Source organism: Salvelinus namaycush, chromosome 30, assembly GCF_016432855.1.
Source record: "Salvelinus namaycush isolate Seneca chromosome 30, SaNama_1.0, whole genome shotgun sequence".
Classification (NCBI taxonomy): domain Eukaryota; kingdom Metazoa; phylum Chordata; class Actinopteri; order Salmoniformes; family Salmonidae; genus Salvelinus; species Salvelinus namaycush.
The window spans coordinates 32,075,683-32,090,963 of NC_052336.1; the positions used below are offsets into that span (position 1 = coordinate 32,075,683).

A 15,281-nucleotide genomic window follows, 5' to 3' on the forward strand; every position below is an offset into this window, starting at 1 on the left:
CTCTAGTACAGCCAATATTGAAGACTATCAAATGCTTCTCAAAGATGCCCTCTGGTGGTCAAACTAGCACTAACTAGCATTAATGGCAACAGTGACTAAAAAATTAAATTACGTGCCATAGAATTCTGCGGCAGCCCGCAAGGTGCGCTGCAGTATGATGCAACTTTTACAGAAAAACCACTGTATACACACATGCATACTCTCGCTCACTCACTCTGTTAAGTTGTGTGATTTATTGTCTCTCTCTTTTAGATATGACACCCCCAGCACTTCAGCTGCAGTCACAGCTGTGTTATTTCATTTACTGGATGATTCAGTTCCTGCTACACTGGCCTTGAAGTGTAAACTTTTAATTGATACAGGTAATTAAGAACTATATTACATAGACACTCACTCACTCCAACAGACGTGCACACACAAACATGTTGTTGAGCTGTATACTTACTGCCACTTTGTGCACCTCTTTCAGATCTGCCATGCACTCCACCACTGCACCGATAGCTACATAATTACTGTAAATATTAAAATGTGATTGATAATATTGTAATACAGTATTGTTTGTCGACGTGTACAGTTGTGCGGAAATTCTGTGTGAGTTTAAAAACATGCCTCTTTTTGCGATTAAGTACATGCACAATTAAAGCGACTTTGTCACGCCCTGACCATAGTTTGCGTTGTTTGTTTCTATGTTTTGTTTGGTCAGGGTGTGATATGAGTGGGCATTCTATGTTGTTTGTCTAGTTTATCTGTTTCTATGTGTTTGGCCTGATATGGTTCTCAATCAGAGGCAGGTGTTTCTCGTTGTCTCTGATTGGGAACCATATTTAGGTAGCCTGTTTTGTATTGTGGGTTATTGTTCCTGTTTTATGTGTACTTGTGTTCACGGTCACGTTCGTCGTCGTTTGTTTGTTGGTTTTTTGTTTTTGTTTTGTTCAAGTATTCTATTAAAATGAATACTCACCACGCTGCATCTTGGTCCTCCTCTCTTTCGCCCGACGAAGATCGTGACAGACGTCTTTGGTTTATTGGATATTGCTCTAATTAAAATGTGTGAATAAGTAAGATTGGTGAAAACACTGGTCTGATATTGCTGCAGTTCTAGTGTAACTCTCTAGACTGCAGTTAAAATTATTAAATGAATACATAATGGAATAATCATAATAAAGTGACCAATAGTTACTGTATTGTGATAATTGACCCAGGGTGGGATTGAAACGTGTCTCAAAAGCAGACAGAAAAGGTCAAATAAGGTCCCAAAAATGCAGTGTGGTAAGTGAAGAAAAATAGGCCTCTTATGGATCTCATCAGTCCCCTTCTTCAAAGTGGTGACATCGTCCTGATTTAACCACCAAACGACTCATTCTATTTTTTATTTCATTATGTTTATTTGTCACTTTCAGAGGTTCGGGGAGGGCCATGGTCATCACACCCTCCCCCACAGCGGCACTGCAGTGGTCCCATGGCCGGAATGACACTCATGGGATGAGTGGTGGTTGGGCTTGTCCCTATTCCAACTCAAATTTACCTGGCAGGGGAGACATCTTGATCATGAAGGAGGTTGACCCACGGCGCGGCTCGGCCATTGCACTCCGGCCATCGACTGTATAATTTGTGGTAGTGGGGGACCGCGTCCGCACTCTCCCTTGATCTTCTGTGTTAAAGGAATGAAAGGACAGGAACTGGAGTAAAAGCGGGGAGGAGGATGATCTCTTAAGTTACCCTCCCACAGCAGCATCACGCATGAGCATTGTGTGTCCACACTGTGGCGCTGTGGATTAATAGCCTTGGGCCCTCCACAGGAAAGAGTGCCTAGCAAAACGATGAGGCTTTATTTGAATCTTATTTCAGAGCTTTAGCTGGAGTACCAGTGGGGTTCCAGTGGCCCCTGCTGGAGAAAGGGAGAACAACAGAGAAAAAGCTTACAGCACCTGGTAGTCCCAGGCGGTCTCTGATCCAAGTAATAACCAGGCCTGACCCTGCTTAGCTTCCAAGATCAAATAAGATTGGCCGTGTTGTGGGTGGTATGGCCATAAGCAACGGCACTCGTGGAAAAGAAGCCACTTGTGGCTGGTGTCAGCCCCCTCCTTCAAAGCAGTGTCACCTTTTTAATGTTTTTATTTTTTTCCAGTCACAACATTACAATTAAAACATAAAACTCAGAGGAAATTTGACACAACAGAGAGAATAAACTTAAAGCATCTGGTATTCCCAGGCAGTCTCCCATCCAAGTACTAAGTATGCCCAACCCTGCTTAGCTTCCAATATCAGATTAGATCAATTTCCGTCCATTTCCGCCTATGCCAACCGGTGCTTGTATCTGTGCAGACGTGTAAGTCTGAGCATTGTTAATGTTGGTGACAACAGAGAACCTGACATGTCTCTTATCGTGGGTTTGTTCATGTTAGGACAGTGGTGTTCACTAGCGTGAGGACAATGGAATTCCTGAGAGAGGGTTAGGAGGGATTTTCTGTGTGAGTTCAAAGGTCAAGGAAACCCATTATGCCCATGCTCCATTAAAGCAGACATTGTTTTAACCCCCACCCCTTGTCTACAAGCACCCCCCCCCCCCCCTCTTCCCCTTGTGCTACCATCTCCTGCCCTCGCTCCCTTCCAAACAGTGTAAACAGCGCCTGACCGATTGCGACAGAACCTCCTCCCAGTGTCCCTGCCGGCCATCCCTCTCTCGCCGGTCCCCACCAGGGGTATCCAAAAGTTCCCGCTCCGGAAGGCCGGTCACAGAAACTCAGCAAACAGTTAGCCTCATGGTGGGCATTCTGCCTGTAGCCCAGACCTTTTTTCTCCTAACCCGCAGGTTGAGGGTGTTGTTGACAGGGATGTGAGCTGGTATTTTCCAGGGTCAATGTGGATACAGTATCTTGACCAAGGTACACAAGGGTGTAGGCACTGCTATGCCTGGAGGTTTATTAATACCCACATTAGCAAGTTGTTGTCCTAGTGCAGCTAGTGGCCCTTGAGCAGGAATTAAAATTATAATTTTACTCTGTCTTTACCAACTGTTTTTATCAGATAACTGTCCTACTCTAGTTAGGCGTCTATGGTACTGTCACGTGAAAAATAAATATTGCCACGTAATTCTATTATTGATTGATCAGAGTTCAACATCAAATGTCAGACCATTGGACAAAGAGGAATATCAATCCATGATTTAAGAGAATGAGCCACATCGTCATCTCATTTGTTTTGGTTGGGGGACTGTTTGAAATGGATAGAAATTCTTATCAACCGATAACATAACATGTTATATTTCTTCCATATATTACAGCCTAGTGATGTGTTGTTCTCACATGGAGATATATTTTTCAACCCACGTTTCAAGTTTGTTAATTTGCTTGTCAAATTAGATTACATTTTTTCTTCCATTTAACCTTCATTTTACCAGAAAGTCTACGGATGCTTGTTCCAAAAATAGATCTAGACGACTGATCTGTTCAATGAATTGAGGATATACCAACCGTGCCAGTGAATGTGTATGCCAGATCACAGGAGGTTTGTGGCACCTTAATTGGGGAGGACGGGCTCCAAAAGGTATTTCCCCTACAAACACAGACACACAAATAATCTAATGAAGCTAACCTCACCATTATGATGAATCTCCACAGTAAATTGCTAGATGCTATGTTAGCGTTGGCTACTGCTCATTGCCTGTGATTTCTCATTCTACTTATTAATGTCAGACTTCCGCTGTCCATCACACCTGAGCTTAATTTTCCTGTTCCACTATACATGAGTCAAGGTTGTAATTTGTGGGGTGGAACAGGGGAGACATCAATATTTAAACAGTTACATTTGTCACCCCCACATTCAAGTACATTTTTTAAAGATATATGTAACAGGGTTAAGTTCAATTAGAATAAAGTCACTCAATTTAAGAAGTGATTTTTATTTGAAATTCAGAAATGTTTATATAATAGCTTTTCCTTTTCAGTTTATAGCGAAATCATGGAACATGAAGGTGCATAAAGATGTTGCAATACAGAAAAGTATTGGAATATATTTACAACTACAATTATTTGAAGTGGCTTCCTCTTCTCGTCTCTTTCCTAGTAACCATTTAGGTACACTTTACTCTAAATGATCCATATACCGGTGTATTCTTAATGGCATAACTACAATAATAACATTATATTGCTATAATTATATAGCACTCAACTCCATTATTACGCAATGAAAATGATGGTGTGTTTCAGGTCAAATGAGTGCATAGCGAATCAATTAGGCCCCTAAACCTAGACAGTGTTCTACGTGATAATCCAAAAACATGGGAGAGCCCTTGCAATCTCTCATATTTGTGACCCGTTTCAGGAAGCTAGGCGTATGCCGCACGTCACAACTTCACAGGAGAGGCATTTGAGCAGCACCTAATGCCTTCTGGAACATGTGAACTTTCATGTGCCTTAATAAAAAAAAGTGTATGCCGTCTATAAATAGAACAGCATTGTTAATTTACGAGCCTAGTTCATTTAGCCACGGAAAAAGTCAGGAACCTTCTCATTAGCCAGGATTAACTGCGATAATGGATGGGTTGGACATGCCGAGAGATGAGTTCGGATTGGTCTACCATGTAGCATGCTTCTGACTATAACATGAGCTTCTCAGTATGTGTAGATAATCCTTGCTACCACAGCTTTTTTTAAAGTTATGGAGAACTGCAAAAGTGTTGCTACTACTCTCAACAACATTGCTGCCCTGAATTTAGTAGGTGCTATCAACAAAGTTCAGTGGGAAAAAGTTTGTTCTTATCTGACTTGCCTAGTTAAATAAAGGTTGATTAAAAATACAATAAAAGCAGAGTATGATAGCTAAGGAAATTGAGATAATTCTGGCATTTGATTGCAAATGTGAAGGGTGTCGAAAAGAGAACACAGAAGGCTGTTGTATAAAACACCTGACTCCGGATTACATCTTAAAACTAAGGGCAACCATGGCATCTGTGACAGACAGGGAGAAGCGTCCATTCATGTATACGGGTAAGAGTCTAGCTAGCTACATTTTCAGATATTATACATTTCTAATAGTGTCAGAAAGTTGTTTTCATTGCAAGTTAAAGCTTACTGTTAGCTAGCTAGCTAACGTTAGCTGGCTGGCTCGCTAGCAAACATTACGTGTATGATCTGTGTAGTAATATTATTTGTATCTCAGAAACCCATTTGCATTGCTAGTTATAGCCTAATGTTAGCTAGCTGCTAACATTGAACCTAGTTGGTTAGCTTTACCTACTTCCCAGGTTGAACAAACATCTAGCCTGATTCCGGCATGCCAGATCTAAAACTGCTGGCCCGGGTCTGGCAGCTGGATCCATCCCGAGTTCAAAATGAATGATGGTACAGACTAGGCCCGAGTCATTCGGCGGCCAGATCGGACATCCTGAACTGAGCCAAAGCTGCCATTTTAGGGCCATAAACGACCCAGCAATGGCCCAAATCCACTCGATTCTACTGTATTCCCTGCCCAGTATTCATGGATACAGCTCTCAGATGATAAACATATGGTCCGTGCTACTTAGAATACTTTGGACGTCCCTACCCCATTGAAGTTGACATATAAAATGGTTAAGGTTAGTTAAGGGATTTGGTTATGTGTAAGGTTTGGGTAAGGGTTAAGGTTAAGGTTATGGTTTATGGAATTTCCAAGGATCCCAGATAACCCTCACCATAAACATATAGGAGCTATGTATGCAAGGACTGGCCATCCATTATATACAAATTATAGTTTGAACCATGTGTTGAGGCTATACAGTGTTTGTTTTCAGTTAAACAGGCCTATGTTGGAAGGTGGAAGGTGGAGACCAGTGGCGACCTGTCATTCAGGGCAGGTGGGGCAGAGCATCACCTGTTTTGAGCCCCACCTGTTTATTTATTTTTAGCCTGTTTTACATTTTATTTTGGCATTAATACGTGTCACATATCAGTTTGCAAACAATGTAAAAAAAAAAAAATATGATAATTTGGTTAATAAAGCTGCATACAAACATGGTCTCTTTTTTTCTTTCTTGAGTAAGGCAGCTCCACAATGCAGATGTTTCAGCCTTGCTCAGTGCTTTCTGTCTCTAGTTGCGCCGTGAATTGCCTCAGTGTTCTATCACTCATGGGGACACTACTTCACTGCAAAATCTACGGGGAGAGCTCGAAAATTCAAGCCCCTTGGGTGCTGCCATAGAGTTACATTAGAAGTGCCTATCCAAGAAGGCTCAAAGTCATTGGCCACAGATTAAATGACGTCAAATCACGTTATATCTACCGTAGCTTTGATTGGACTGATCATGTCAATATCATACTTTCAAAATCTTAGCTAGCAATCGAGACAAGCAGTCATCATGAATCATCATGAATCAAGTTGACAATCTACTGGCAAATCCTTTTCAATCCTTGTCATATGAAGAGACATTATAGAAAAAATGTATCAGTGCTCATCGCCCATTGGGCATGAACATTACACAACAAGTTGGAAATCGCAAATGCAACAATGAGTGCTTTGGTAGGAATCAGAGGCTAACTGCAAGCATCGCAAAGCAATCACTAGCCTGTTATTCAGTGGAGTGGGTGTGTGGTCCATGTCTGGGTTTAAGGGTCTCTTTTCCAGGCTTAAAAGGATAACCATTCACACGCCATGGGCCAGAAAAGGTTGAATACATTGGCAATGCTGTCAATCCAGCATGACTTCTGCATCGTTCAAAACAACTGGCAAATCGGAACTGGGAAATTTCAGACTTCAGTGAGTTCAAGACAATTGGGAAACTAGCTCCGACTGGGAAAATAAGTTTTGAGCGGTCATCCAACTCGGAATTCCAAGTCGGGAACTCGGGTCATTTTCTAGAGCTCCGACCTGAAGATCACTGACGTTATGATTCGACCTTGTTTTTTTCCAAATTTCCAGGTATATTGAAAGCACCATAAATCTAGAGAATGCCAGACTTTGATGACAAAACATCCCCACAAGAAGGACCGACTGTAACGTGGGAGTCGGGAAGCATGTACAGGGAATGCAAATGTAATAATTAATAGAACATAGTACAAAACAAGAAATACGAAAAGCATACAGACATGAAACAGAAACAGTGTCAATAATGCCTGAGGAAAGAACCAAGTGGAGTGACAGATATAGGGGAGGAAATCAGGAAGGTGATGGAGTCCATCAGTGTCATGAGGCACAGGTGCGCGTAACGATGGTGGCAGGTTTGCGTAATGATGAGACAACTGGCGACGTCAAGCGCCGGAAAGGGGGAGTAAACGTGACACCGACGAGCCACCTTCCCGTTCAAGTGAGCACAGCACAACAAGGTGAGTCCAAAAATGTATTGTATGCTGCTGCATAAATTATGTAATATGCCAGGGAGATATGTATACTGTCGCTAAGAAAGTAATACTAAGTAATACTAGCCCATGTGCCTCACCCTAATAATTTGGTCTATTTACCACTCTTAATTTCGCCTAATGTTCTGACTTGGTGGTGGACATGTAGCCTGTAACCTGTTTTAGAGAAATGTAATTATCGAATTTTGTAAGAGCTTTCATTGTCTGCTCATATGCCCCCTTTATTTAACCTACGGTTCTGACTTGGTGTACATGGCTCATGTTCTGAATTCTGTCGCTGTACATTTCAAAGCGCTGAACAAATAGGTATACTGACTACGTCCATCCTAGCTCGCTCATTAATGTCTTAATCGAAATTATGATTTTCCTCTTATCCGCTTATCGTTCCCTTATGTCATAGTTTGTAGATCTCAATTGTCAGAAGTAAGCGCATTTGTTTAAGCAAGTCAGCCACATCAACTATGTTTTTTAAAAAGGCAGTAAACGAGGCTGAATGAACTGTTTCGCTGCCAGACAAGGCTCCTCTGATAGCCAGGTGTAGCGGTGGTAAGGATTCACTCCGTGGTGCTGAAAAGAAAGCTATGCTGTTGGGACATTGTTTTAGTGTTGTGTTGCGTAGTGGCTTTTTTGGGGAGTTTGCCCCACCAAGATTTGCATGCTAAAATTGCCACTGGTGGAGACAGTCTGTCAGATAGGCTGAGAGTGGAGAGACAGAGTCTGCTGGCAGGAAGACAAACAAGAAGACATGTATTGTGGAGCACATGGCTTTACATGGCGTTCAAGTGAGGAATGGGATCAGCTGGAAACACAAATCAGTCAACCTATAGAATGTTGTTTTACATTATACTTATATATATATTTTTTTTTAATAGATTTGCTTTTCAATGAAAGAAGACAGCATCTGATTGACCCATTGACTGTACAGGGTCAACAATGAATAGTTTCGCAAAACGATGTATTGTTTTGTGGTCGCCCACTAGCTAGATCCAAATCCCTTAGGTAGGCAACGTTACACAGAACCACTGGGACCATATGCAAAAATAAATGTTGTATGTGTTACAGTAATTCAGTGTTTAGCTGCCATAGTACACATGAAACGAAATTAACCATTATCATCAGTTTCATCCAAATCCACAGTATGCATGCATTCATTTTCGTTCGTGGCTCCGGGAATTGAACCCACAATCATGACGTTTCGATCGTTATTCATGGTCGTTATTTATTTTGCTATTTTAATAGGCTATAGACTAAATTTGTAACCGTTGAATAGGCTATTGCAATAATTTAACATGCATGTTTGTAGGCAGCATCACTCCTTCAGCATAGGTAGCAGATTATCAAACGGAAGATATAGACCTACGTTTTTAGGAAAAAACATTATTCTACATCCTAGGCTATAACAACACAGTCCAATGAGGAATGTATTATTGTTAGTACATAATTGTCTAGGCTGTAAACTGCAGTGATGTAGGCTCATTTGAATAACCCCTCAACCGTCCTTTTGCGTTTCATGCTGAAATAAAGCCCTGATTATACAACCATTTGGGATCAGTTATGGATTATTTCTCAACAGTTTACAAGGTACAGAAAATTACATTAGGCCACTCATATGGTGTATTTTGTCAGGATGCATTGGCATTTACAGATAGCCTGTTTTTCAATGGTAGGCCTATGACACTGTCGTGGATCATGTATGCCAAGTCGTCCTATAATTAACATGGCCACCAGCAAATGCCTAAAAATCACTAATGCCATTATATTAAGTCAGGATTGGCCGAATGACTGACATAGAATTAGTGTGAGTGGGGTTCCTAAAAGAACATCTGTAGTAAAATCTCATTCATTTATAGCATAGATTCTCTAGGGTCCTTCTCCATCTAATTGTCACACCCTGATCTGTTTCACCTGTTTTTGTCCTTGTCTCCACCCCCTCCAGGTGTCGCCCATTTGCCCCCATTATCCCCTGTGTATGTATGCCTGTGTTCTCTGTTCGTCTGTTGCCAGTTCGTCTTGTCTCGTCAAGCCTACCAGCGTTTTTCCCATACTCCTGTTTTCGCTCTAGTCCCTGTTTTCTTGTTTTGACCATTCTGCCTGCCCTGACCCTGAGCCTGCCTGCCGTTTTGTACCTTGTGACACTGCCCTGGATTACTGACCTCTGCCTGCCTTGACCCTGAGCCTGCCTGCCGTTCTGTACCTTTCAGACTCTGCTCTGTATTACTGACCTCTGCCTGCCCTTGACCAATAGTTTTCCTGCCCCCTGTTTTTGTAATAAACTTTTGTTACTTCGAACTGTCTGCATCTGGGTCTTATCCTGAGGTCTGATACTAATAGCCTAATAGGCCAAATTTTTCCTTGCAAATGACCTAGCATATTCGAGGTGAAATTATTACATTAATTCGTTTTTTTATTCTTCCATCACCTGCCAAATAAAAACCTCATATGGCCCTACTTCTGAAAAAGTTAATCGGAACAGATATGCTGAAGTGGACTCGGTCCGAGTACCATTAGCCGGAACCCATAGTAATATGATTTTGCCAGACTTAGGAAAAGCTCGGCCCATATGAAGCCCCCCGAGTCCGAGTCGATGCCGAGTACCCAGAGACTCAAACGGAATAGACACAAACCCACCGTTTTTACTGGGCTTCAGATTCATATTACTGCGTTTCATGCATCGTGGTTAGCTACGACAATCGGTTTGTTATGCTAGTACTGCATGACTTGGGATTATGGTGCATTGTATAGATAGCTAACTAATTTACATGTCTAAATTCATATTGATGTCTATTTTCTGTAATTTCTGTAATTCAGGGCTCATCTGTAAAAGAGACCTTGGTCTCAGTATAACTGCCTGATAAAATAAAGTTGTATTTTTATATATAAATGGAAAGCAGACACACGTCTTTCACTGACCCGTGTAAAGACAGACTGACAGGGATGTGTACAATTCATTTTAATTTCTCTTTTAAGATATTATACATTTCTAATTTTGTCAGAAACTTGTTTTAATTTCAAGTTAAAGCGTACTGTTAGCCAGCTTCGTGTATGATCTGTGTAGTAATATTATTCGTATCTCAGAAATCCATTTACATTGCTAGTTATAGCCAAATGTTAGCTAGCTAGATAACATTGAACCTAGTTGGTTAGCTTTAGCTACCTGCAGATTCATACTGCAGCATTTTATGCATGTTGGCTAGATATGACAATCGGTTTGTATTGCTAGAATATTATTGGTTGGTATTATGGACCCAGTCACGTGTCTTTCACTGACCTGTGTAAAGAAAGACTGAAAGGGATGTGACAATTCATTTTTATTTCTCTGTTATTTTGTTGTTGTTTGCAGATGCACTATCCTTCTGACCCTATGCAGCCAGGTCTCATCTACTTTTTAACAAGAACAAGATTGTGCTCTGGTATTGTGCCTGGCGGACCATGCACAAGCTCCACCACAGTCTGGAGCTTCACTTCCTGATCACTGGCCACACCAAGTTTGCCCCTGACTGGTTCTTCGGCCTCATCAAGCAGCGCTTCCGAAAGACCAGAGTGAACACTTTGTCTGAGATTGCTGGTGTTGTGAAGGACAGCACTGTGACAGGGGTCAACATCCCACAGCTGGTTGGACTGGAGGATGGTACAGTGCTGGTGGAAAGCTATGGCTGGCAACAACACCTGACTCCGTACCTCAGGCCACTGCCACAGATCAAGCAGTACCAGCACTTATGGTGAATATCATTTTCATTACATTGTATGAGGTTATTCTTATTATCTAAACTTGGGAGGTGAATTTATGTTATGCAAGGTTGTAATGTCTTCTATTTTCATGTTTTACAGCTTCAATGCTCTGGAGCCTGGTGTTGATGTTGCCAAGGAGTGTTCAAATCATATAAAATTTTAGTTGTCACATACATGTGATTAGCAGATGTTGTTGCTGGTATAGCGAAACGGTTGTGTTTCTAGCTCCAACAGTTCAGTAATATCTAACAAGTAATATCTGACAATTTCCCAACAATACACACAAATCTGAAGTAAAGGAATGGAATTAAGAATATATAAATACTTGGACAAGCAATATCAGGGCGGCATAGACTAAGATACAGTAGAATAGGATAGAATACAGTATATACATATGTGATGAGTAATGCAAAATATGTAAACATTATTAAAGTGACTAGTGTTCCATCATTAAAGTGGCCAGTGATTTCAAGTCTATATATATAGGGCAGCAGCCTCTAATGTGTTAGTGATGGCTATTTAACAATCTGATGGCCTTGACTCAGTCAGGACCAGGTTTCAGCTGCCTCGCAATGCTGACGTCCTTCCTCCCATAAATGGTCTCACTGTACAACCACCACCTGGACTGGACACAACTAGACAAACATATATTTTTGAGAAGATCAGGGAGTTTTGAGACGAAGAGGGCATGGACGTCACATGCCCTGCACCAAAGTCAAGGGCAGGACAGAAACAAGCTCTCCGAATACAGATTCCCTTGTTCATGCATAGGGCGGACGGACCAGCCCATCACTGGGGGCGCGTTTCCAGTCATCCGGACTATCTCCAATGCCTCTATACACATTCACATGACTCTCTCCTAACACACACACACACACACACACACACACACACACACACACACACACCATAAGTTTATGCTACTAATAATGTTTTTATCCTGCTGCTCAGCCCCTTTACCCCTGATTGTATGCATATACCTACCTCATCTATCACCACTATCACTGATATCATTATTGATATTGTTTGTATTCACCCCCTTTGCTATGAGGCCCCTAAATAAGATCTGGTGCAACCAATTACCTTCAGAAGTCACATAATTAGTTAAATAAAGTCCACCTAAGTGTCACATGATCTGTTACATGATCTCAGTATATATACACCTGTTCTGAAAGGCCCCAGAGTCAGCAACACCACTAAGCAAGGGGCACCACCAAGCAAGCAGCACCATGAAGACCAAGGAGCTCTCCAAACAGGTCAGGGACAAAGTTGTGGAGAAGTACAGATCAGGGTTGGGTTATAAAAAAATATCCGAAACTTTGAACATCCCAAGGAGCACCATTAAATCCATTATTAAAAATTGGAAAGAATATGGCACCACAACAAACCTGCCAAGAGAGGGCTGCCCACCAAAACTCACAGACCAGGCAAGGAGGGAATTAATCAGAGAAGCAACAAAGAGACCAAAGATAACCCTGAAGAAGCTGCAAAGCTCCACAGCGGAGATTGGAGTATCTGACCATAGGACCACTTTAAGCCGTACACTCCACAGAGCTGGGCTTTACGGAAGAGTGGCCTCTTCCGTAAAGAAGAGTGGCCTTCCACTAGATGTCAACAGTCTGTAGAACGTTGAATGAAGCCTCTACTGTGATGTGGGACCGGATGGGAGGTGTTTCAGTCAGTGGTCTGGCAGAGTGCCAGTTCTTGGTCACTCGCATTCCAAATGATATCGCCTTGCGTTCCATTATTTCTGTAGACACAAAGGAATTCTCTGGTTGGAACGTTATTGGATATTTATGATAACAACATCCTGAAGATTGATTCTCTACTTAGTTTGACCAGGTTATTCGACCTGTAATATAACTTGTTTTCGTCCGAGTTCGCCTGCATCTGCGCGAGCGTTTGGACATGTGTACTAAACGTGCTAGCTACTTGGAGATAAGTAATGGACACTATCGAACAAAACAACGATTTATTGTGGAACTAGGATTCCTGGGAGTGCATTCTGATGAAGATCATCAAAGGTAAGGGAATATTTATGATGTAATTTTGTATTTCTGTTGACACCAACATGGCGGAGAAATGTTGTTATATCTGAGCGCCGTCTCAGATTATTGCATGGTGTGCTTTTTCCGTCAAGTTTTTTTGAAATCTATGTAAAACATGTATCTTTCATCAAAGTTTATGATGAGTATTTCTGTTATTTGACGTGGCTCTCTGCAATTTCTCCGGATATTTTGGAGGCATTTCTGAACATGGCGCCAATGTAAACCGAGATTTGTGGATATAAATATGCACATTATCGAACAAAACAAACATGTATTGTGTAACATGATGTCCTATGAGTGTCATCTGATGAAGATCATCAAAGGTTAGTGATTAATTTTATCTCTATTTCTGCTTTTTGTGACTCCTATCTTTGGCTGGGAAAATGGCTGTGTTTTTCTGTGGCTATGTACTGACCTAACATAATCGTTTGGTGTGCTTTCGCCGAAAAGTCTATTTGAAATCAGACATGTTGGCTGGATTCACAACATGTGTAGCTTTAATTTGGTATCTTTCATGTGTGATTTAATGAAAGTTAGATTTTTATAGTATTTTATTTGAATTTGGCGCGCTCCATTTTCTCTGGCTTTTGGCCAAGTGAGAGTAGCGTCCCGCCTAAACTCAGATTTTTGGATATAAATATGAACTTTACCGAACAAAACATTCATGTATTGTGTAACATGAAGTCCTATGAGTGTCATCTGATGAAGATCATCAAAGGTTAGTGATTAATTATATCTCTATTTCTGCTTTTTGTTACTCCTCTCTTTGGCTGGAAAAATGGCTGTGTTTTTCTGTGGCTATGTACTGAGCTAACATAATTGCAAGGTGTGCTTTTGCCGTAAGTCCTTTTTGAAATCAGACACTTTGGCTAGATTAACGAGAAGTTTATCTTTAAAATGGTGTATAATACTTGTATGTTTGAGGAATTTTAATTATGACGCTACCGTCCCACATATCCCAGAGAAGTTAAACAAGCGTCAGTATAGAGACAAAGTAGAGTCGCAATTCAATGGCTCAGACATGAGAGGTATGTGGCAGGGTCTACAGTCAATCACGGACTATAAAAGGAAAACCAGCCCCGTCGCGTACCAGGATGTCTTGCTCCCAGACAGACTAAACAACTTCTTTGCTCACTTTGAGGACACTACAGTGCCACTGACACGGCCCGCTACCAAAACCTGCGGGCTCTCCTTCACTGCAGCCGACGTGAGCAAAACATTTAAACGTGTCAACCCTCGCAAGGCTGCAGGTCCAGACGGCATCCCCAGCCGCGTCCTCAGAGCATGCGCAGACCAGGTGGCTGGTGTGTTTACGGACATATTCAATCAACCCTTATCCCAGTCTGCTGTCCCCACATGCTTCAAGAGGGCCACCATTGTTCTTGTTCCCAAGAAAGCTAACTGAGCTAAATGACTACCGCCCCGTAGCACTCACTTCCGTCATCATGAAGTGCTTTGAGAGACTAGTCAAGGACCATATCACCTCCACCCTACCTGACACCCTAGACCCACTCCAATTTGCTTACCGCCCCAACAGGTCCACAGACGACGCAATCGCAATGACACTGCACACTGCCCTAACCCATCTGGACAAGAGGAATACCTATGTTAGAATGCTGTTCATCGACGACAGCTCAGCATTTAACACCATAGTACCCTCCAAACTCGTCATCAAGCTCGAGACCCTGGGTCTCGACCCCGCCCTGTGCAACTGGGTCCTGGACTTCGTGACGGCCGCCCCCAGGTGGTGAGGGTAGGTAACAACATCTCCACCCCGCTGATCCTCAACACTGGGGCCCCACAAGGGTGCGTTCTCAGCCCTCTCCTGTACTCCCTGTTCACCCACGACTGCGTGGCCATGCACGCCTCCAACTCAATCATCAAGTGTGCAGACGACACTACAGTGGTAGGCTTGATTACCAACAACGACGAGATGGCCTACAGGGAGGAGGTGAGGGCCCTCGGAGTGTGGTGTCAGGAAAATAACCTCACACTCAACGTCAACAAAACAAAGGAGATGATCGTGGACTTCAGGAAACAGCAGAGGGAGCACCCCCCTATCCACATCGACGGGACAGTAGTGGAGAGGGTAGAAAGTTTTAAGTTCCTCGGCGTACACATCATGGACAAACTGAAATGATCCACCCACACACACAGCATGGTGAAGAAGGCG

The 15,281-nt window shown here is 42.3% G+C and overlaps 1 pseudogene; it reads left to right on the plus strand.

The window, feature by feature from the left end:
* The first annotated feature begins 1,517 nt into the window (after nucleotides 1-1,517).
* Nucleotides 1,518-1,646, plus strand: LOC120025411 (annotated as a pseudogene).
* The last annotated feature ends 13,635 nt before the right edge of the window (nucleotides 1,647-15,281 follow it).